At 38.4% G+C, this 22,841-nt stretch overlaps 1 protein-coding gene and 1 long non-coding RNA gene across 11 annotated transcripts in view; both read left to right on the top strand.

Annotated features, from left to right (window-relative positions):
- Positions 1-22,841, top strand: part of fzd3b (frizzled class receptor 3b) — a 73,624-nt gene that overhangs the window by 18,346 nt on the left and 32,437 nt on the right.
- Positions 6,384-20,061, top strand: LOC141378519 (uncharacterized). The gene is made up of 2 exons (XR_012393236.1): positions 6,384-11,672; positions 15,499-20,061. It is a non-coding gene; the product is annotated as an uncharacterized lncRNA (long non-coding RNA).

Raw genomic sequence — 22,841 nt, 5'->3', positions numbered from 1 at the left:
TAAACCAAATATTCAGACAGAAAACAGAGAAAATGGTACTATGAAAATATAACGCAACATTATAATATTTGTATAATATTTAACAACTTGTTTTTAGGTAAAAATAAAATGTAAAATATCTGTATTTACTTAAGGCCACACGGTGGCTCAGTGGTTAGCACTTTCACCACACAGCAAGAACGTCGCTGGTTCGAGCGCTGACTGGGTCAGTTGGCTTTTCTATGTGGAGTTTGCATGCTCTCCCCGTGTTGGCATGGGTTTCCTCCAGGTCCTCCGGTTTCCCCACAGTGCCCCATGCACTATAGGTCAATGGAATAAACAAAATTGGCTGTAGTGTATGGGTCCATGAACATGAGAGTGAATGGGTGTTTCCCAGTACTGGGTTGCAGCTGGAAGGGCATCTGCTGTATAAAACGTATGCTGGATAAGTTGGTGGTTCATTCCACTGTGGCGACCTCTTATGAATAAAGGGACTAAGCCATAGGAAAATGAATCAATTAATGTTTTTAATTAAATAATTATAAATAAACCCTGACTACATCTATTCAGACATATCAGACGTAGCTGGTGTGTGATTGTTGCTCGAAAGCTTTGTGTTTCTTTGGCTCTTTATAAGCTCCGTTAGAGATCAGAAAGGATTATATGGGGAATCTTGTGTGTGTGTGTGTGTGTGTGTGTGTGTGTGTGTGTGTGTGTGTGTGTGTGTGTTGACTGAAGTTTACTCTGTTGTGAATGAGGCCAGCGATTAGTCCTGACCCTGATAAAATCCATAAATATAGGTTATCTGTGTATTATGTGCTTATGTTGAGCTGGATTCAGTATTAAATACAAGCAAAAATATACTGCTCTAAATCTGACTAACACACAGAGGCTTGATGATACCTTAATAACATTTTATGTCATACTTTACTCATATTTTACTGTGCGATTTGGGGAAAATATGTAATTGCAATTATTCATTTTTTAACAGATATTGCGATTTTAATTTGCGATTTTGTAGCCAAGCTTAAGCTCAATAATCTGTAAGTCGTGGAAACAATTCTGCGGCCGCTCTTAAAAATGACCTGTTTTTATTCGATGTTTGTGACTTTGAAACCAAAATATTCCCATTATTACCACCATGCTGTTTTTCTTTTATATTAATTTGTCTATTAAAGGTTCAAGACACCCTTGAGTACTTTTAAAAAAAAATTTAACAGATTTGTGTGTGTTGAGCATTAGTTAAGACAATATCAGCAGCTGTCAGCTTTAATTGTGGGGAAAACTGAATAATTTTGAGCTTTTGTCAGCTTATTTCATCTTCCGGGTTTAAAATGATTTTTGGTACAAGATCAAAATCTGTGACGTAGCGTGAATCTGCTAGTGGAGTTATGACGCATCGGTTTCTAGGCTATTCATAGGCTATATTTATAAATACAGTAATGTAAAAGTACTTTTAATGTTTTCATTGTAACTGAATTTGTGTGTTTATTAAACTAATATTATACAAATTTAGAGAGACCTTATGTGATTGACTGCTAGCTAAACGATGTGGATGATGTACTTTTAGCTAGTCAGTTGACAATTTTCATTTGTCTTTCTGTTATTTGAAAGATGCTTAGCCAAACTTGTTGCATTTGTTGCAACACGCGTTGACGGTGTCCACTCGGGAAATCCAACCCGTTTGGTTCTCTCCGCCACTCTGCAAGATTACGAGACTGTGTCGCGACCTATGTGTGTGGACTTAGCGCGAACCTCAGCCAAGAACTGTGAAGGCTTTTATAATTTTTATGCTCGCCGGATACACAACCATTTCTCATGTGAGATTGACGACTGTGCCGACAATATCAAATATCGCAAATTAGAAAATGTTGGTCAGTTAAATTAGGTTACTGTAAGTAATGTTTATTCAGCAATAATTCTCATGTACCGATAGCAGAACCGTTAACGTCAGAGCTTATCGATACTTCTGTCTTTTATAATATAGCACTGATACCAATATGGTACCACGTTTTGGTACCCATCCTCACTGATGAATAAAGGGACTAAGCCGAAGGAAAATTAATGAATGAATGAGAAACGAATCAGGGGTGGATGTAAGTGCATGCCAAAGAAGGCGGAGTTCCAGAACACACCCACTGATTACGTAAAGGCAACAGACTGATGGCAGCTCAAAGGTGCTTTGGAGTCAAAACTAGTTATGGGTTGATCTTGAAAGATTCATTCATTTTAAATGAACCTTTGATGTGACTCGAGTGATGAGTCCTCTCAGGGAGTGATTCATTCATTCGCAGGTCTGCTCATTTCTGGTGATGAAGAAAATTTGTTACTTTTTCGAATCTTCTAATTTTGAGTCGTTCGTTCATCACGGGAAAGACAGAAGCCAATCATATGTAGTCAGAGCCAGAAACAAATTTGAGTCATCTCTTTACATGCTGTCATGATGAACAAACGACTCAAAAACCAGAGAACTCAAAAGGTGAACTAATCATGGGTGCTTTCGGCTCAGACTGTGTTTATTGGTTAAGCTTACACAACCTGACAAAAGTCTTGTCGTCAATCCCAGTTGAAGGAGCAACAAATAATAACTTGGCCTCTAGTTCGTCATTTGGAAAAGTGGCAGAAGTTTATTTTTTTCCAGATAAATTCGTTGAACTGCATCCCAATCATCAGAAAAACTGCAGATGACCTATTGGGACCCGCATGGACCCAAGATTCTCATAGAAATCAGTCAAGTTTGGTGAAGGAAAAATCATGGTTTGGGGTTACATTCAGTCAGTTGGTGTGTGAGAGGTCTGCAGAGTGGATGGCAACATCAACAGCCTGAGGTATCAAGACATTTGTGCTGCTCATTGCATTACAAACCACAGGAGAGGGCAAATTCTCCAGCAGGATAGTGCTCCTTCTCATACTTCAGCCAGGATTGGCCAGCCCAATCACCACATATGAACATTATTGAGCATGTCTGGGGTAAGATGGAGGAGGCATTGAAGATGAATCCAAAGAATCTTCATGAACTCTGGGAGTCCTGCAAGAAGACTTTCTTTGCCATCCCAGATGACTTTATTAATAAGTGATTAAATTTTTTTGATTTTAGAAAAGTAAATGCAGTTACCAAACCTGACTGGTTTCCTTTGCCGAGAATGGATGACTGTATCGACAAAGTTGGACCCGCAAAGTTTGTAACAAAACTCGACTTGCTTAAAGGATACGGGCTGGTGCCTCTTACTCCATGCGCTGCTGAAGTTTCTGCCTTTGCCACTCTAGACTTCTTTGGTCAGTACTCCGTGATGGCGTTCGGGATGTGGAACGCCCCTTACACATCCCAAAGACTCGTGCACCTTGTCTTATGAGACATTAAAAATTGACGCATGTCTAGATGATGTGGTGGTGTATTCTTCTTTGTAAGAGGAGCACGTTGAAACCTTACGTGAGGTATTTTCAAGAATAAAAGCTGCATCATCGACTGTAAACCTTGCTAAATGCGAATTTGCCAAAGCTTATATAACCTACTTGAAAAAAGATTTGTTCATCTCGGTGAATGAGACTGAAATTCAAGTCAGTAAAATGATCCTAATTTCACATCCTGAGTCAAAACGCTTGCATTGGTGAGTAGTTTTGATCTGTCGAAATGATTTGAAAAATAACTTTGTTTTGGTCGAATTTTGTTCGAAATAATGGCATTTCAATAAGTTTTTTCAATTTCATTTGAAGTATAGCGGGGCCTTTAGTCCAGCTGTTCATGCTCAAATGATCCAGCCATTGAGTAATTATAAAAGAAGCAGAACATGCTGACTGTGGGTTTGCTTGATGTCTCTCCAGAGCTGCTTACCCTTCCCGCCCTGTGCTGATTAAAGATCTCCAGGGGAATTTACTGTCTGCTTAGGTTTGGGGTCTAGACAGCCTCATTGTGAAGCTAGCAGTGGGTGAAGTCTCAGTGATAATGACAGACCTGTGTGTGTGTGTGTGTGTGTGTGTGTGTGTGTGTGTGTGTGTGTGTGTGTGTGTGTGTGTGTGTGTGTGTGTGTGTGTATGAGCTCATTAGTGACTGGCTATAATAAGAGACTGAGTGAGAAAAAATGCAATTCTGGTTATTGCATGCTGCACATGATGCTTTGAAATATTCTTGTGATTTGCATGCCCATAATTTGCATACGACGCTTATTCTGCATAAAAAGTAAGTCTTTGGAGATTTCTCATTTTTCGAACATGAATAAATTGCAACAGTCATACATAAAAAGATATTTATTTCCTCCATCGGCAAATAGATTTTTCACCATAACTGAGAAGTCTTTGCGTGCCGACCTGTGTGGGCTGCGTACTTATAAATGAACTAAGTAGCTTTTGCAATAGGCGAATTACCGGTTTGTAAACATTCAGGATGTGAATGCAGCGAGGTTGCAGAAAAAAAACAGGAGCGCTAGCATTTACATCGAGCGAATGACATCTGATGCGTTACAGAGTTTGTTGCTGTATTAGAGACACGTTATATTGACTACATATTATATACAGTTGAAGTCAGATATATTAGCCCCCCTTCAAAAAATGTTCTTCTTTTTTAAATATTTCCTAAATTAGGTTTATCAGAGCAAGGAAATTTCCACAGTATGTCTGATAATATTTTTTCTTCTGAAGAAAGTCTTATTTGTTTTATTTCAGCTGGAATAAAAGCAGTTTTTAAAATTTTAAACACCATTTTAGGGACAAAATCATTAGCCCCTTTAAGCTATATTTTTTCTTGATAGTCTACAGGACAAACTTTCGATATAACTCTCACAGTAATGTAAAAACAGTAATTATACTGAGTTTTATTTATATTATTTATTAAATTACCTGTTTGTATTTTATTAACGTCTACCCCAACCCTAAAACCAACCCTCACAGTAGTGTAACAATATTAGTTATTCACTACATCACAAAAATGATGCATTATGGGAGAGTATAACTATTTCTTACAATCTGATTATTATTGCACATTTGGTCAAATGTAAAAGGTCATCTGTGTAATCCAGGCATGCAGAAAATTAGCATACTGTGTCACAAACTGCGGCAAAAGTACAAGTTTTATGTTAATGTGCTCTTCTGCAGACCTCCAGGAACATTTTCCACTGCAAGACTGAAATATGTGGAAGTGTGATGGAAAACAAGATGCTATTTTAAGCTTTGTTTTTCCCGTTGCTGGCATGTACTGTATGTTGTGAAAGATAATGCAAAGAAAATACAAAGAACTCGCTGACAGGTTTGTTTTCAGCATCTCAGGCTGCCAGTGTGTTTTTTTTTTTGAGAGGGAATGTCAAATTAAAAACGCAGCTGAAGTTACCAGTATTCAGCTCCATTCGCTGTTGTTTTAGCATCATCGAGATTCTGTGATAGTTTTTTGTTTTTATTAATTTTATTCTAATCAATTTTACGTTTATTTTGAGAGCTCCTAGCTTGTTTTTATTTTTATTTTTATAGTCGGTCCGTTTGTTATTCAAATAAACTCCACTTATATATAGCAAGCCTCTTTCCTGGTAGTACGTTTAGACAATTATTCACAATTAATTGCATCTAGAATTAAAGGTTTTTAATTATACAGTATTTTTGTGTGTACTGTGTATATTTATTATGCATATACACACACGCGCACACACATACACACACAAACAAAACAGTACACTACCTGACACAAGTCTTGTCGCCTATCCAAGTGTTAATAACAACAAATAATAACTTGACTTCTAGTTGATCATTTGGTATCAGAAGTGGCTTATATGAAAGGCAAAGGCCTCTAGATTCCCCTTATTTAACCAAAATAAAATATGATTATGGCTTGATTTTTCATGATTTAATTAGGACCGTAAGGTCTGTCTTTGCTTCGACAAAAGTCTTGTCACTGAACAGAAATAATGTCCAGTGTAGAATATAAAGTCATGGTGCAGCGGAGAAAGATTGATTATTGTGTATGACTCCCATGAGCTTGGAGGACTGCATCCAGACATCTCTGCAATGACTCAAATCACTTATTAATAAAGTCATCTGGAATGGCAAAGAAAGCGTTCTTGCAGGACTCCCAGAGTTTATTAAGATTATTTAGAGTCATTTTCAATGCCTTCATCTTACCCCAGACATACTCAATATTGTTCATGTCTGTTGACTGGGCTGGCCAATCCTGGAGCACCTTGACCTTCTTTGCTTTCTGGAAATTTGATGTGGAGGCTGAAGTATGAGAAGGAGCGCTATCCTGCTGGAGAATTTGCACATGTGGCATGTGTGTTTTCAGCACCTCACACTGCTAGCATAATGTTTTCATCAGAGAATATTCAATAAAATGTAGTTCAGCTTGGAAAAGCAGCATGTCTTCTGCCCCACCCCTGCTCTTTTTCAACACAAGAGTACGCCCTGTGTGAAATCCTCCTAATTTTGTATACATATTATTGTGCATTCAGATTGAAATAATTGTAATGGCCTGTTGTTTTTTCTGTTAGACCCCTGTAGTTCCTACAGAACTGCTCTTTTTTATTATTATTTTGCGAGGGACTCAAATCAGCTTCTCCAGTTCTGTCCGTCTTCCTTAACTGGGTTAACACGAAATTGTGGTAACAAACCGTAATTGTATGTTCACAATAGGACAACTTTTTAGTGTTCCCAGAAGGCGGCCTCTCACTCTGACCTTTGACCCCTGAGGATGAAGAGTTGTCAAAAGCCCTCAGCTTTATTTAGAGTCTGATCCTGCATCAGGGTTACCATGGTACGTTTGTTAAAAATGCCATGCAAACGCATAAAAGACGTGTTCAGGACGAAAAGTGATCTCGATTCAGGGCTGGATGAATGAAGGAGTGTGGGAGCGAGCTGTCCTTTCTGTCGTCTGTTTTTCTTCCACATCTCAGATGAAGGAAATAACTCTTCGTTTGGCCAATTTTCCCATTCAAGGTCCTCGAGTCTTTCACGCCTGTGTGAAAGTGAAGGGCCGTCCAGAGCCAATTGGTGACTGCAGAAGGAGTTTATCTTTGTTGTTGTTCTAGGAGAGACGGGGTGTGTTTTCTTCTCCCTGTGCCCCCGCACGCCACAATTTATTCAGCCGTTCAGAGCGGCCAGCGTGTTGCCGTGTCACTCGCATGGACGATTCACTTCTTGTTTTGTGTCCTCATTTATAAGCACTCAATCAATGTCTCTTTATATCCGCCGCACAAAACCAGGTTGCTTGAAAGTTACACAGCATTCTGTTTTCTTCTTTTATGTATGCGTCCGCAAATACTGTGATCAAATTAGAATCATCCTTAATTTTATTTTTAATTTTTTTATTAAAGTAATCTCTAACTTGCAAGTATCTGTAAAAGTCCTGCTTGTCCAGGCCAAATGTATCTGATAAGGTCTGATAACTCATAAAGTGTCCATTAGAGGTCACCGAACTGAATGATGTGATTCCTCTCCAAACCCACTGTTTAAATCTCTTATCTAGTGTACACGGTTGAAAGTCCGGGTCGAATGCTATCCAACTTAATATCCCATTATGCTTTTCTAATTGTAATTTCTTCAGTATTCTAAACCATAACTTCAAAGAAAACACGGTCCAAGTACTCAATCTACTGTAGTACTTTTCTGCTTGATTTTTATTACCAAGTAAGGATTGTAAAGGTTGATCTATTTGTGTAGTTTCTAGTGTTTTCCATTTAGACTCATAGCTTTGTATACACCAACATAGTAAAGGTTTTAATTGTGCAGCAAAAAAATAGTCCTGAAGACATGGAAGGGCTCTTCCACCATTTTCTTTTCTCAATTGCAGTGTCTTGAACTTTATCCTAGGTCTTCTACTATTCCAGATAAACCTTGAGATCATCCTATCCCATTCATTAAATTGTTTTTGGGGTATTTCCAGAGGCATTGATTGAAAAAGATAAAGTAACCGTGGAACCACGTTCATTTTAATTGCTTCTATCCGGCTGCTCATGTCTAATGGTAGGAGAGTCCATTTTGCAATATCAGATTTTATCTCTTTATAAATGGGGCCGTAGTTACTGTCAAAAAGTGTTGACAAGTCTTTTGTTAAGTTTATTCCCAAATATTTTAGTGAAATAGAATTCCATTTAAAATTATATTGTTTTTTCATTTCTAAATTTGGTCTAAAATTGTAAGTAAGAGTTTGCGTTTTTTGAATATTTATCTTATATCCAGAATAGAAGTTAATTGTGTTTAGGAGGGACATTAATTTAGGAATACTAGATTTAGGATTTGCCAAAAACAGGAGAACATCGTCTGCATACATACAGATCTTATGTTCCTCTTTTTTAATTACGATCCCTTTTATTTCTGGCTCTTCTCTTATTGCTTGGGCCAGGGGTTCGATAAACAATGCAAATAAAGTAGGACTTAAAGGGCAGCCCTGGCGTGTCCCTCTTTCCAAGTAAATAGTTTTGGACAGATGGCCATTAATTTTTATTTTAGCTTTTGGTGATAGATATAGCCCTTTAATGCATTCAATAAATTTATTGTTAAAGCCAAATCTTGCCAGAACCTGATACAAGTAATCCCATCCAACAGAATCAAATGCTTTTTCAGCATCTAGGCTTAACAACATTGCACTTATATTTTCTGTTGTAATATGACTCATTATTTGTAATGTTCTCCTTAAGTTATCCTGCGTCTGTCTGTTTTGTATAAAACCAGTTTGGTCTAAATCTACTAATTCAGAAATGACAACCTCCAGTCTCTTAGATAATATAGAAGCAAATAGCTTGTAGTCCACATTTAAGACAGAAATTGGTCTGTATGAGCTACATTCATTCTTATCCTTTCCCTGCTTTGGAATAATTGAAATCACAGCTTCCTGCCAAGATTGTGGAATTTCTCCACCTCTTAGTACATAATTAAAGCATTTGAGGAGCATGGGTGTTATTTGAGGTTTGAATGTTTTATACATCTCTGATGGATATCCATCAGTTCCTGGTGTTTTATTTGCTTTCAGTTTTGATATAGCACTATCCAATTCTTCTATAGTTATTTCAGTTAACAATGCTTTATTCTGTTGTTCCCCTATTGACGGTAGGTCTAGTGAATCCAAAAAACTCTTTATAATCCCAGTTTCTGCTCTAGTTGGTTGGGTGTATAAGTCTTTGTAATATAGTTCAAAAGATTTCTGAATGTCTTTTAACTCAGTACACACCTTTTGAGTTTTAGGATTCCTTATTTTATAGATTGTGTTTTTAGACTGTTGTTTTCGTATCCTCCAGGATAATAATTTCATTGCTTTAGGTCCTATCTCATAATATCTTTGTTTAGCGAATTTACATTGTTTTTCTATTTCTTCATCATATATTTTATTTAGGTCTTGTTTAATTTTATTTAATCTTATCAATATTTGTGGGTCTTTTTGTTTAATATGTTTTGTTTCCAGATTTTTTATTTCCTTTTGGAGGTTTAATAATTTTTTCTGTTTTTCTCTTTTACGATAAGCAGTGAGGGAAATAATTTTACCACGAATTACTGCCTTCGCAGCATCCCATAAGGTACTCGGAGACACTTCTCCATTGTCATTGCTTTGGATATATAGATCAAACTCAGTCTGAATTTGTTTCTGTATAGTTTTATCATTCAAAATTGCTGTGTTAAGTCTCCAGAGTGTCTCTTTTTGCTGGTTATCTAAATATAAGGTTAGATATACCCCGGAGTGGTCAGAAATATCTCTAATCCCTATACTACAGTTTTTAATTCTATGTCTATCTGAATTATTCATGAATAAATAATCAATTCTTGAGTACATTGCATGACATGTTGTAGTTACACAGCATTCTGAAAGCATGTATTGTGAATTCTTGCAAATTATAATACAAAAATGTTAAATCTGTCACTGTTGGTTGAAGTATTTTATTATTATTATTTTTAAGAAATACATTTATTCAGTAATTTAGGTTGAAGTAAATGTGTTTCAAAACATTTTTGTTTACAAATTATGTATTTTTAATTGTTTGTTTATTGGTTTTAATATGCAAAATTTGTAAAAACAAAACAGTTAAGACACTCGGTAACAAAGGAGCACCTGGAGAAAACCCAAGCCAACACAGGGAGAACATGCACATGTAACGGAGGCCAGCTAGTAAGTGCTGTGACAGACGCTATAGAGGCCATGGTCTTTAGCCTCCTTGGTAGAGCAGCTGACTCCCATGCAGAAGGTCGCCGGTTCGATACCAGCTCTGAGCAGGTTGGGTGGTGTAGAACCGGCGGGGTTACATTGGTGCCGTGACCCGGATGGGAGCGAGGTTTAGGGGGGTGAGTGTAACGGAGGCCAGCTAGTAAGTGCTGTGCACGTATACCTCACTTCTCTGACCTCTAAAGGTGCTCTAGCGACAGATGCTAGTGGTTATGGTCTTTACCTTCCCTGTTAGAGCAACGGACTCCCATGCGGAAGGTTGCCGGCTCGATACCGGCTCGGAGGGGGTTACGTGGTGTAGGACCTTGATGGGAGTGAGGTTTACGCTGGTGCCGTGACCCGGATGGGAGTGCTGCTTAGGGGGGTGAGTGTAACGGAGGCCAGCTAGTAAGTGCTGTGTAGGTAAACCTCAATCCTCTGACCTTTACAGGTGCTCTTGCGACAAACGCTAGAGGCCATGGTCTTTATCCTCCTTGGTAGAACAATCGACTCCCATGCAGAAGTTCGGCGGTTCGATAACAGCTCTGAGCGGGTTGGGTGGCGTAGACCAATGGGGTTACACACATAACTCCACACAGAAATGGCCTAGTCGGGACTCAAACCAGCGGCAGTGGTACTAACCAATAAGCAACCGTGTCGCCTTACCCTTACGCCTTACTGTGACAGTTTGAAACATTTATAACTAATTTGTTATTCTCAGGTCTCTCTATATGGCTTCATTTTCGTCGTGTGGTATTTTATTTGCCAGTTTTTCCATTATAAATAAACAGAAATTTCTCTAGCTGACAGTAAATATGATGTGCTGTATCGCTCGCATACAGAAGCTCCTTCTTGATTAATTCTGCACAACTTGCCTGTGACATTTCCAACTGCTCTTTTAAGCCCTGAGATTTTGATTTGCCGCCAGAAACACTTGATCTTCAGCAGGGACTGTGGAGCTGCAGACAGACTGATGCTGGGTCACCGCTGACGGGAAACGTCCTGACGGGATCTGACAGTGTTCAGGGCTGGAGGGAAGAATCTGTTATGTAAGGACTTGCAGTATAACTCCTGCAGTTCAGTCTCTAGTGCACAGCAGTTAGTCTGAGCTTGTTAACCTGAGACTTGAACTATGTCGGCTGAGATGGATATTAGTGTCTGAATGGAGTCTGTGTTCTCCAAGACACTTTCATTAAAGTACACATGAAATCAAAACTAACTTTGTTGATCTTAATTATTTTGTTAGCTCACATTTGCCAGTTTTGTGATGTGCTATTCATCTGCACACGTCATTAAGAAAAAAAAAATAGTTTGCCCTTGTAATCTTTAATTGAAATCTGAAATTGAAATCTCTTCCTTTTTGTTTTCAGTTAAATTGTCGGATTACGTCTGTCTAAGGTATTGGGCGTGGCTAACATACTTGACCACGCCCCTTCAGCTGCCAGTTTTGACAACCAACAGAAATGATGAGAAAGAGGAGTCTTTTAGGTTGTAATAACTCTCCAAAAACACTTTTCCACATCTTTCTGAAAAAAATTGCCCACTTTCATGCATCCAATCAGAAAAAAAAAACATCCCACACCATTTTGTGTCTGACTCGCATGAGCTTGGAGGACTGCATCCATACATCTCTGCAATGATTAATAAAGTCATCTGGAATGGCAAAGAAAGACTCCCAGATTTCATCAAGACTCTTTGGATTCATCTTCAATGCCTCTTCCATCTTATGCCAGACGTGCTCAATAATGTTCATGTCTAGTGACTGGGCTGGCCAATCCTGGAGCACCTTGACCTTCTTTGCTTTCAGGAACTTTGATGTGGAGGCTGAAGTATGAGGAGGAGCGCTATCCTGCTGAAGAATTTGCCCTCTCTTGTGATGTGAAGTGAATTTGAGCTCAAGCACAGCAAATAAAAAGCAAGTCTTAACGGGGGTGGGGCATACTAGAGAGTATTTGATTGACAAACTGCAAGCTTTAGATGTTTATATCGGTTTTATATTTTAAAAAGTATTTAAAATTTTTAAATGCTATTTTACAAGGTGTTTAATTTTGTACAGGGTATCTGCGGTGTTGTAAAATGTAGTAAATTAAATTGTCCAAAATCCAATGCCATCTGACGAGGTATTAAATTTTTGAGCCCAATTTTTAGTTAAATTTTTAATTTGTGTTAAGTGCAGGCCTTTATTCTGAAATTTGCGTGGATTTATTTATATGATGAGAGTAGGACCTGAGCGATGTCAAACTGGGTGGTTTGCTGCCAACCATATAGTCGAGCTCGCTTTCACTCAGCATGAATGTTTTAGTTCAGGATTAGTTCATTACAATCAGTATTTAGTGAGAATACCGTAAGTTAAAATGTTGCCAATGTAACCTGTTAAAACCTAAAGTGGAAATGAGGTTTCAAAATGTATAGAAAGTGTTTTAAAAAGGTCTTAAAAGGTATTGAATTTCACTCTCGAATTTCTGTGTAAACCCTGACACAACTTAATGTGAATGAAAGGCCTGGAATTATATTCATAGACTCATTTATAATCATGTCCTACACACAAAACGGGGGTGAAAATATGCATATTCCACTTTTCATGCCAAAGTTGTGATCTATAAATAAACTAATCTGATTGGAAAGTGCGCCCAGCACTAAGTAAACTCTAAGAAAGCATATTTAATTAAACTGATATGACCCATAATCAACAATAAATAAACAAAAATGTATTCTGGCTTACGTTCACTTTTAGGAAGGTTTCTATGCAGTTTTATGAATGAGACTGGCATTTTTCATTCAGGCATTAAAGGGACAGAGCACCCAAAAATCATCAAGAAAATACCAACATTTTTTTTGTGTGTTTCTTTCAAAAGATCATTTGAAGAATGTTAGAAATCGGTAACCATTAACTTCCATAGTAGGAAAAAAACAAATGCTATGGAAGTGAGTGGTTACATGTTTCCAACATTTTTCAAAATATCTTCTTTAGTGTTTAACAGAAGAATGAAATGTGTTGTAAAGCTTTGAAAGGGTGAGTAAATGATGACAGAATGTTTAGTTTTGGGTTAAATATTCCTTTAAGAAACCACCTGCATACACACTGCAGTTAAATTAGGTTCTCAATTCATCTTTTAGTGTCAAATCCTGTTCCGTACAGACTGATTTCAGTGATTTATAGTTGTGACAGCCACACAATAATGACAATCCCGTTTATGAAAACTCTGCAAACAGCTGTGTTAATTATATATTTAAACTTGTCAGACCTTTGTCTTTAATCTGTATGTGTGGTTCAAGACATTATTGGGAGCTTAAGTACATCTTGACACTTTTGTGTTGCCAGATCTTTAAAAAAAACAAAAAAAAACAAAAAAAGGCTAATAAGAACAAACCCATAATACATTTAAATGCAAATGGTTTATCTTGGAAATTATCCACAAACCAAAATTTCACAACCTGCACTTGCCAACATTATTAACTTCATAAACTAGATCGCTTAATGAGCCAAGCCCAAACAACAAGCCTAAATTTGCTAAATAAGTATCGCTCATGGACATGGCAACACTTCAAGTATGTGCTCCTAAAGCACACTTACAAACTTGACACACAACGTCTGTGTGAATAGTTGCTTTAGTTAAAGAAGCTGAATCAAGTGCATACCAAACACGCAAGATGGCAGAATGTTTCCATTTTCTAAGGTGTGAGACTGTTATTTGAAAAACTATACACTGTCCACACTTTACACCTTAAGATGCGTGATATGTGCCATACAGGCTCACTTACCGGCATCCACACTTAAGCTGCGGTCATGCTGTACCTTTTACCCTTTATGCTTCCATTCATACACATTTGAGTACAGCAAACCAGAAACGCAAGCTCGCACGACAAATTTCCCATGTTGATGTATCGAAAGTTCAAGCTTGGTGAACTCTGACCTGCAAAATTGCATTACGTCATTGTGTGAGACTAATCGAAGATCAAAATGTGACCTCTCTGTACTGAAGTGAAATTTATTTCCAGAGGATCACATGCCTCTGATTGATTTCTGCCGGCCCTGCATTATTCAATTTATGATTCACCAATCAGACGACTCCTAAGCCTCTATAAATACCCTAAGTTTCAAACCACAGTCATCTTCGTTTTAAAGAATCCCCCCTTCCACCCCTACTCCTCCTCCTTTTCTAGATAGGGGCATGGTGGCCCAGTTGTTTGCACTGTTGCCTCACAGCAAGAACGTCACTGGTTCTAGTCATTACCAAGCCAGCCGACGTTTTTGTGCGGAGTTTACACGTTCTCCCCATGCTCACGTGGGTTTTCCCCGGGCCCCCCGGTTTCCTCCCACTGTCCAAAAATTGCAGCTTAAGTTAATTGACTAATCGAAATCAGCACCATGCACATGCTCCTAGTTAGTATTTATCTCTTGAGAGCAATCACTATCTGATCATTACCAACTACAGCAGGGGAGTTCTCGAGATCTTCCTGAGCTCAAACTCCCCTCTCGCCCTGCAATGGGCAGGAGCCCTGGGCTCGAGGATTTTATGAGCTCATTTTATGGGCCCTCTCCCGGGACAGCATGCCAAACAAGCTTTATAATCAATCATCAAGTGTGAACTCTTGAAATTTTACATTTGGAGCAATCGCTCTCTTTATCAACATCTAATCATCTTGTTTTATTCCGTCCCTTTTTACAGCACGGTACGACAGAATTTCGCAAACTCTGTGACATAAATGTAAAATATAGAGCATTTTACAGTCTACCGGTCGAATAATAATCAAATGAGAGAGTCTTGACGAATTGGTTAATGATATGCAATACGCTACCTGACAAAAATCTTGTTGTCGATCCCAGTTGTCGATCCCAGTTGATCATTTGAGGAAAGTGGCAGAAGGTCAATTTGTCTGATAAATCATCTGTTGATCTGCATCCCAATCATCACAAAAACTGTAGAAGACCTAATGGAACCCGCGTAGACCCAACATTCTCACAGAAATTAGTCAAGTTTGGGTAAGGAAATGTCATGGGTTACATTCAGTATGGGGGCGTGTGAGAGATCTGCAGAGTGGATGGCAACATCAACACCCTGAGGTATCAAGACTTTTGTGCTGCCCATACATTACAAACCACAGGAGAGGGCAAATTCTCCAGCAGGATAGCGCTCCTTCTCATACTTCAGCCTCCACATCCAAGTTCCTGAAAGCAAAGAAGGTCAAGGTGCTCCAGGATTGGCCAGCCCAGTCACCAGATATTACATATATATTGTTATATTACAGATATAACAATATTGAGCATGTCTGGGGTAAGATGGCGGAGGCATTGAAGATAAATTCAAAGAATCTTGATGAACTCTGGGAGTCCTGCAAGAGTGCTTTCTTTGTCATTCCAGATGACTTTATTAATAAGTGATTTGAGTCATTGCAGAGATGTATGGATGCAGTCCTCCAAGCTCATGGGAGTCGGACACAATATTCATTCTTTCTCCACTGCAGCATGACTTTATATTCTATACTGAATATAAGACCTGCCACTTGATCAGTCATTTGCAGTAAATAAATGTCTAATGACAGATTTAGGAAGTGGTTTGCACAGAAATGCAGTCATTCAGAACTAATCAGAACTCAGCGTGGCACGCAAAAGGCCCAGTAGGGAAAAGGTGACCAATTCATGCATTAGAAAGGCTCAAATCCTTTGACTTTCTAATCCTGAGAGAAACGCAGCTCTCCACAAACACACAGTAGAGTTGGCAAACTGGATTTTCCACTCATACACAAGGCCTGTTTGCTCGGCTCAATCCACCTGCTATGTGAATGAAGGGGGGGATGTGGGAGTTTTCCTGTTCGGATCTGATTTCACTACATCCATGTCCAAATCTGCCAGAAACACTGTCAGTCAGGAGTCCAGGTCAAACAACTGCATTAGACATCTAATATGATACGTCTACCATTGTTTTTGTGGATGTGTGCACTGTGATACTGCAAATTTGTAAAATAAGTATTTTGTAACATTATGTGTCATATAAATCATTCAGTATTGTTGTGTTGATGGGGAAAAAAGCATAGTGGTGTTACCATTAGGGGTAGGCGATAAGGCAGAAACATCTTATTACGATTGTGCTGCATGCATAGGTTGTTTATCCGAAGGTGACCAATCAGATGGGAACTTTACTATCTTTATACACATTTCTCCAGTCTGTGCCCAAACTTGGTCCTGAAGGGCCGGTGTCCTGCATGTTTTAGTTCTAACCCCAATTAAACACACCTGAACCAGCTAATAAAGCTCTTTCTAGGTATACTATAAAAACTTCCAGGCAGGTGTGTTGAAGGAAGTTTCAGTTAAACTATAGAGGACACCAGCTCTCCCGGACTGAGTTTGGGCACAACCCTGTAAATTTAGAGTTGAAAAAAATACTAATGTCAGGACTCAAGAGTTGAAAATGACAACAGCCAACAAGAATAAAAATTTCTGTCGGTTTTCAGTCATTTATGGCGTTTTTAAAGTCTAAATGCTTTTTATTTTATTTTGTTATTAATAATTGTTAATTTTTCCTTTACCTTTTTATTTTAGATCATTTCATAAAAATCTGTTATTTGCACCATATCATAGATATATACACTAGATATCGCATAGGGTCCCTGAGCATGCATCAATAGCGCCGCCACATTGGTACAGTGCTCCCAGGACAAATGTCATTCAACTGCACTAGACAAGACAGTGTTATTACGTGAAGATGCGGGACTTTAGCGCTGTCTACGGGTGTAGTAACGAGCAAACAAAGAAAACAAAGCACAAAGGCAGAACATTTCATAGCTAGTATTACGTTTTTTTCTGTTTTTGTATGTTCTGAACTTTTGTGCTAATCAGGTAACGTTATTGATGATAACAGTCACTTACTGCATTCACCATAAGGCAAGGCAGCTCCAACTCGCACTAAACACTCGGCTTATGCTAGTTTTGTTGAATAAAATCAGCAAACAATGCAAAAGAAATATGACTACGAGATGCTGCGCTGCCAGAAACTTGTTATATTGTCGGCTAACGTTAGTGAAAGAGTCGTTCGGGGGATTCATTCACAAACGAATCGCTCCCTCCGTCAGTATGAGAAGTGAAAGCAGGAGAGGAGGTGTGTTTCAGGACATGATTAGATCAAATTTAACAGGGAGGGTGAATAGTACATTTCTGTACACACAAACACAAGCTTTTTGTCAGGAATGCCATCGGTCACTGATCCATAAATGTAGAAAAGTGATGTAAAATTATCAATTTCGTAATTAGAAAAAAAAAATTACATACTAACATCCAGGAAAACTCCCGATCATAGATATGTGTATATGTGTATATCTCTGGCTTTGGATGGCCACAGTCCTCCACTGTACCTTGGTCCCGCATTCATTTCAAAGGAGCGCTACCCTGTAGCAAGATGGCGGCGCTGTTGACGCATTCCGTCCAATAGACAACAATAGGCCAGGCGACATCTAATGTATATATCTATGGCACCATATAAAAATACATGCATCAAAAATCATGCAATACTATTCTATAATAGTATTATTTAGTACTATTTAATAGTACTCGATAGGTGCACAGAATAGTGTCAAACAGTCGTGTGTGTATGGACTATCCTGTCCCTGGCTAAAAGTTCTAGATTACTTTAATAGTTTGATTACAGCATTTACATGTCTTTACTGCACTTTAATAATGCAACTAAAATAGGAATACTCCACATGTCTTAATTTGATTTGTGTTTATGATGATTATGACTAAGTATATCTAAAGTGCTATTTCATCGCATGTTATGAGCTGTGGTTAAGTTGTGATTTTGGACGTGGCAACTTTTGAACTGTGGTGAAAAAAGCCGTTACGTCACACTTACCCACCCAAGCAAAGGATTGACACGCAACAAAGGCAGCCCGGGTTGCCAGGTGTGTGAAAAGCGTTTAATGTGCAGTTCAAATCCGATCCTGCCTCCTATCTTCAAAGCTAAATTCCATCATAACATCACTTACGAGACAACTTTTCACCTCGACGAGAAATCTTTTTGCTATTTAGTCTCACGAGATCGTGTAGGCCAAGATCTCATCACATCCCTAATAATGGCACATCAATGTTATTCTTAAAGTACCACAAGGAATTATATAGATTTAATATTGCTATCACAGTACAATGGTACTGCCACAGGAGACTCAAAATGGTGTTGGGCTGCACAATATATCGCAAGAATATCTTTATTGCAATATTAGTATGCAATCGTTTCGCAGACATGTGTGATAAATTACATGTATTTTATGCAGTGGTTGTTTATTCAAATTTGACCAATCACATACCATGTTTAGCCCCACTAGTTGCTGTTCAGCTATTGGCTGGACCGGCCCGAAGGTGAACCCAGAGCTTAAAATAAACACAAATGGCGGAAAACAGTCAATCAGAGTCAGAATATCTGCTAAGGTATTAAAGACTAAATGTTTTCACCTTGACACACTTTTTTTTAGTATGAATTAGATCTGAAAAAAAATAAATATTTTACCTGTTTATTTTAATATCACCACATAAATAAATGATTTAAAACATAATAATAAAAAAATTCAAGGAAAATTTGATATCATACTGTAGGAAAATCATTATCGCAATACTCAACACTGCTCCGGTTTCCCCCACAGTCCAAAGACGTGCTATAGGTGATTAAACAAAATTTGCCGTAGTGTTTGTATGTTTGTGAATCAGTGTGTATGGATGTTTCCCAGCACTGGGTTGCAGCTGGAAGGGCATGCACTCTGTAAAACATATGATGGATAAGTTGGCGTTTCATTCTGCTTTCGCGACCACAGATGAAAAAAGGGACTAAGCTGAAGGAAAATGAATGAATACTGTATTGCTTATTTTTCCAGCCCTAGTTCCAGTCTCTATCCAGATATACGTGCTCTCTTTTTCAGCAGATCCACATTGAAATACAGTAGTGGATTTCTTTTATGTGTTGGTTTTCTCACCGCAAAGTTCTCAAGTAGCCCAGGACGCTGTAAAAGCACGCATGTCGTACTCTAAGAGCTCCAGGCTTTCAAAGGTAACCTCTATTCATCGATTCTTTAAATGAATCATGAGTCTGACAAAAGGGAAAAAAACAGGCAGAAACTTAATCCGTCCATTGAAGTGTTGGAGGAGTGGCGCTTGGCGACTGTGAGAGACAAATGTGCTCTTTTGCTGCGCTGCCAGAAACTCCACCGGTTCCTCGGGCTGCTCCTCCTACACAGTCTGGGCTCGCTGGCACGCCGGCGCACCATTCACATCAACCCCGCAATGTTTTAATTACCATTACCGTCTTAGACATGGAGATTAGGCTAAATAATATGTATGAATCTCTCTTTCGGGAACATGTGAGTGGTCTTGATTAATTACACCTTCACGGCTCACTGACAGACCTACAAAAGGATCCTTACACAGAAAATTAAACGCTTATATGCATTAGGCTTGCTTTATTTCTTTTGGCTGGTAACATAACGAAAGGTGAAATCTAATTTGTAGGAAAGGTACATCTCACTTAAAGCCATATCACATGTTTTAATTGCTTTTGTAGCTTTGTAACTAGTTGTCAGAATTATAATTTAAATTAAATGTTATTGTATGCTTTGTAAATTGATATTTATATAAACTACTATACTCGAGTTGATTTTTATTGTGAAATAAATTTGTTACATTGTTACAACCCCTGGGCAGTCTAGGGAAGTGGGGTTGCACACTTGATCAAGGATTTTGTTCAAACAAAAACTCAAAGAAAATTGTACTCAAAGTAATGACCACATACAAGAATTGCTGTGCAAATAAAGTGATTTATTACAAGTGGTGATAAGTGAAGCAGTGAGTGAGCTATTTACAATATTTACAAATCACAACCAAAACAAAACATAAATTAGAAAGACTGGCTATGGGTGGCGCTAAAGCAAAGAAACAATCAAAACCAAACAGTCTTACTGATATCAAATCCCCGCTAATCTAGTCTAATAAACAAAAATGTGAAAAATAAATCTTCAACGTCCAAGACGTCTTACCTAAACTACACTAACTATCCACTTAACCAAAAATACACGGGTTGGCGCTCACCCCCTTCCCTAGTGTATCTCTAGACAGTTAAACTCCTATGTGTTGAAATGTATGTCACGTGACCTACTTGCCTACCAGTCTTTCTACCAAACCTCTGTAGGGAAACATGAGGAAAGGGAATGAATGATTACACAGGTAAGATTAGACAGTGACTAAACCAAAATAACAACACAGTGTAAATAAAGGATAAGACGGACAATATATCACAACAAAACTTAACAAAATGGGGATATAAACACAGGTTCAATCAAGCGAGCAAGCAAACAAGCACAAAAACCAGTAACAAGGTGAGCCAACAAAGACTCCCAAACTGCTGGCAGACAAAAAAATATCTAGTGAGCTGGAGTAATCTGATTGGCTGAAACTGGAACCGAGTTGTCACAGAGGAACCAATCAGCATAAAGCAGTGTCAGGATTGGTTGCATCAAGTGGATGTGAACCAGCCAATCAGGAACAGCAGTAGGCAAAAACAAGGAAGTGAACTGGAGTGATAAAAAGAAAAATGCAATGAGACACATAATTCAAACATAAATAACCAATACGTGCTGGCACGTAACATACATGAATAAACATAATCATAAATATGAACACAACAATGGAAGCTAGAGCAATTTTAAACCTACAGTATACATAACTAACATACCGGGGCTTAATCTAACCATACTAACTATACATGTACTATACATATACATATACCAGGGGTTTTCAAACTGTGGGTCGCGACCTACTAGTGGGTCGCACAGTGAACAAAGGTGGGTCGTGCAACGTCACATAGCTGCAGCTATATTTACATTGTGGTGAATCAAAACCAGTACGATTGACGGCAATAACTCAAAAACCTCTTACCCTAAAAAGATCTAAAGTGTGTTTCCTACAAAAACACAAAGCTGGTTATGTTTCACAGCTGTCTTTTTCTTTTTTTTTCGCTCGACATTATGAGCACTGCTCCGTTTGAGCCCTCACAATCTGCGTTTATCCGGTTGAGCTCACGCTGAGTGGAGCTCTCAGTAAGGGACCGTCGGAAGAGTGCTTATTTTTTTCGTTTTTTTTCTTTTCGTTTTTTTCAGGGTTTTTCTTTGCTCTGTTGTGAGTGTTTTATTTTAAACACTACTAATTTTCTCTTAAATGAGCACAAACAGTTACTAAAGTAGTCAAATGCTTCATTATAGATCTGCGCATTCTTAAAGGGTCACGAAACACCAAAACACATTTTTTGAGCTGTTGACAGTCGTATATGTGTCCCACACTGCTAAAAACACTATTAGGACACCTATATTTCACTAAAAAGTGTAAATTGGTTGTTTTTGCGTTATTTCAAGCAAATTCGTACTTTCGGTTTGAAACGAATTTTTGAAGCTGCGTCAGGGTCATGACATAATAGCGTGTATTCCAGCGTGCAGACTGGGCGTCTGAGCCAGAGTGAGTCTTATTACGTCTTACAGTGTGATGCATTAATGCATGAGTAAGGCTTGGTTCAAACCAATCAGCGCGCTCTATTGTGCAACTTCATTAATATTCATTAGCGTCACAGTGTTTAGACGACAGACACACCACGTTGTGTTGGCAAAACAAGCATGAAGTGTTGCTTTTATAGTTTGCTACAGTTAAGTTTTGTTTTCATTTTCTCTCTGTGAGAGCTCAGACTCACGTGTGGATTACAGTGTACGCGACGCTCGACAACAATAACTTACGTGTCTAAGGAGGAACATTTGTTTACCTGAGTGCTGTTCTCATCTGCAAACGCTGAGATCCGGATTCGCTTGTAGTATTTTCTTCATAAAGACGCGGCTCTAGTTGCTGGTGATTGTCCTGTCTCTACAGATTTGGTAAGTGAGCGACCAGTGCTCTTTGTTTAATCAGTTTGTTCGTATAACACACGCGGCTTTCTGACGCTACCTGCCGTGTGCATCTAAGTTTCCGGGAAATGCAGAGGGTTTTTTTCTCTCATTCGCCGTGCGGTATCAAACATTGCATGAAAAATACACGCTTAGAGCAAATCCTCGAATCAAATATCTTGTTTGTCGCGAGGGGCATGAATGAATTCCCTGAATCAAAGAGCCAAACTGCAGTTAAAGTCCAACATTTAATAATTTGGCAAATAATTCGACTACACATGTCCATGTAGGTTAAACACCATCACTTTCTCCTGTGTGTTTGTGTGTATTTTGACTCTGAAACTTGCGCGTGCCCAAATAGACATTCAAATGAAATAGATTCATTTGCTGCTCTTCACTAAATATCTATGGTAACTTTAATCAATATGCAAATACAATAAAAGTGAAGTAGATTTTATAGCTTTATTTAATTTCTGGATAGGCCATTGATTTTAATAGGCTAAAACTTTTATTTTATTGTCAATATTTTCTAATGTTTGCTGTGTATTCTATCATTTGAAGCTATTTGTTGTCCCATATTTCTTACATCCCAACGTTGACAGATTGCGTGTGTGTTTTGCTGAATAGTTGGGTCTTTAATCTTGTTTTGAACTGAGCAAGTATGTTTATGTCATCTATGCAGCATGAGTTGCATATTTTAAAAACACTGTCACACAGGGATGGACTTTTTTATGGAGCTGAATTTTTTAAGGCTGTTCGTGCAAAAGGAGCTGAATAGTTTTCAGTCAGTGATGTGAAAGCTACTGTGGTTGCTTGGAGCACTTGTACGGCTCTGGAGATGCTGTTAGAGGATTCG

The sequence above is a fragment of the Danio rerio genome, chromosome 17 (genome assembly GCF_049306965.1).
Source record: "Danio rerio strain Tuebingen ecotype United States chromosome 17, GRCz12tu, whole genome shotgun sequence".
Classification (NCBI taxonomy): Eukaryota; Metazoa; Chordata; class Actinopteri; order Cypriniformes; family Danionidae; genus Danio; species Danio rerio.
The sequence above is the reverse complement of the archived record's forward strand: the minus strand, read 5'-3'. Positions and strand labels throughout refer to the sequence as shown.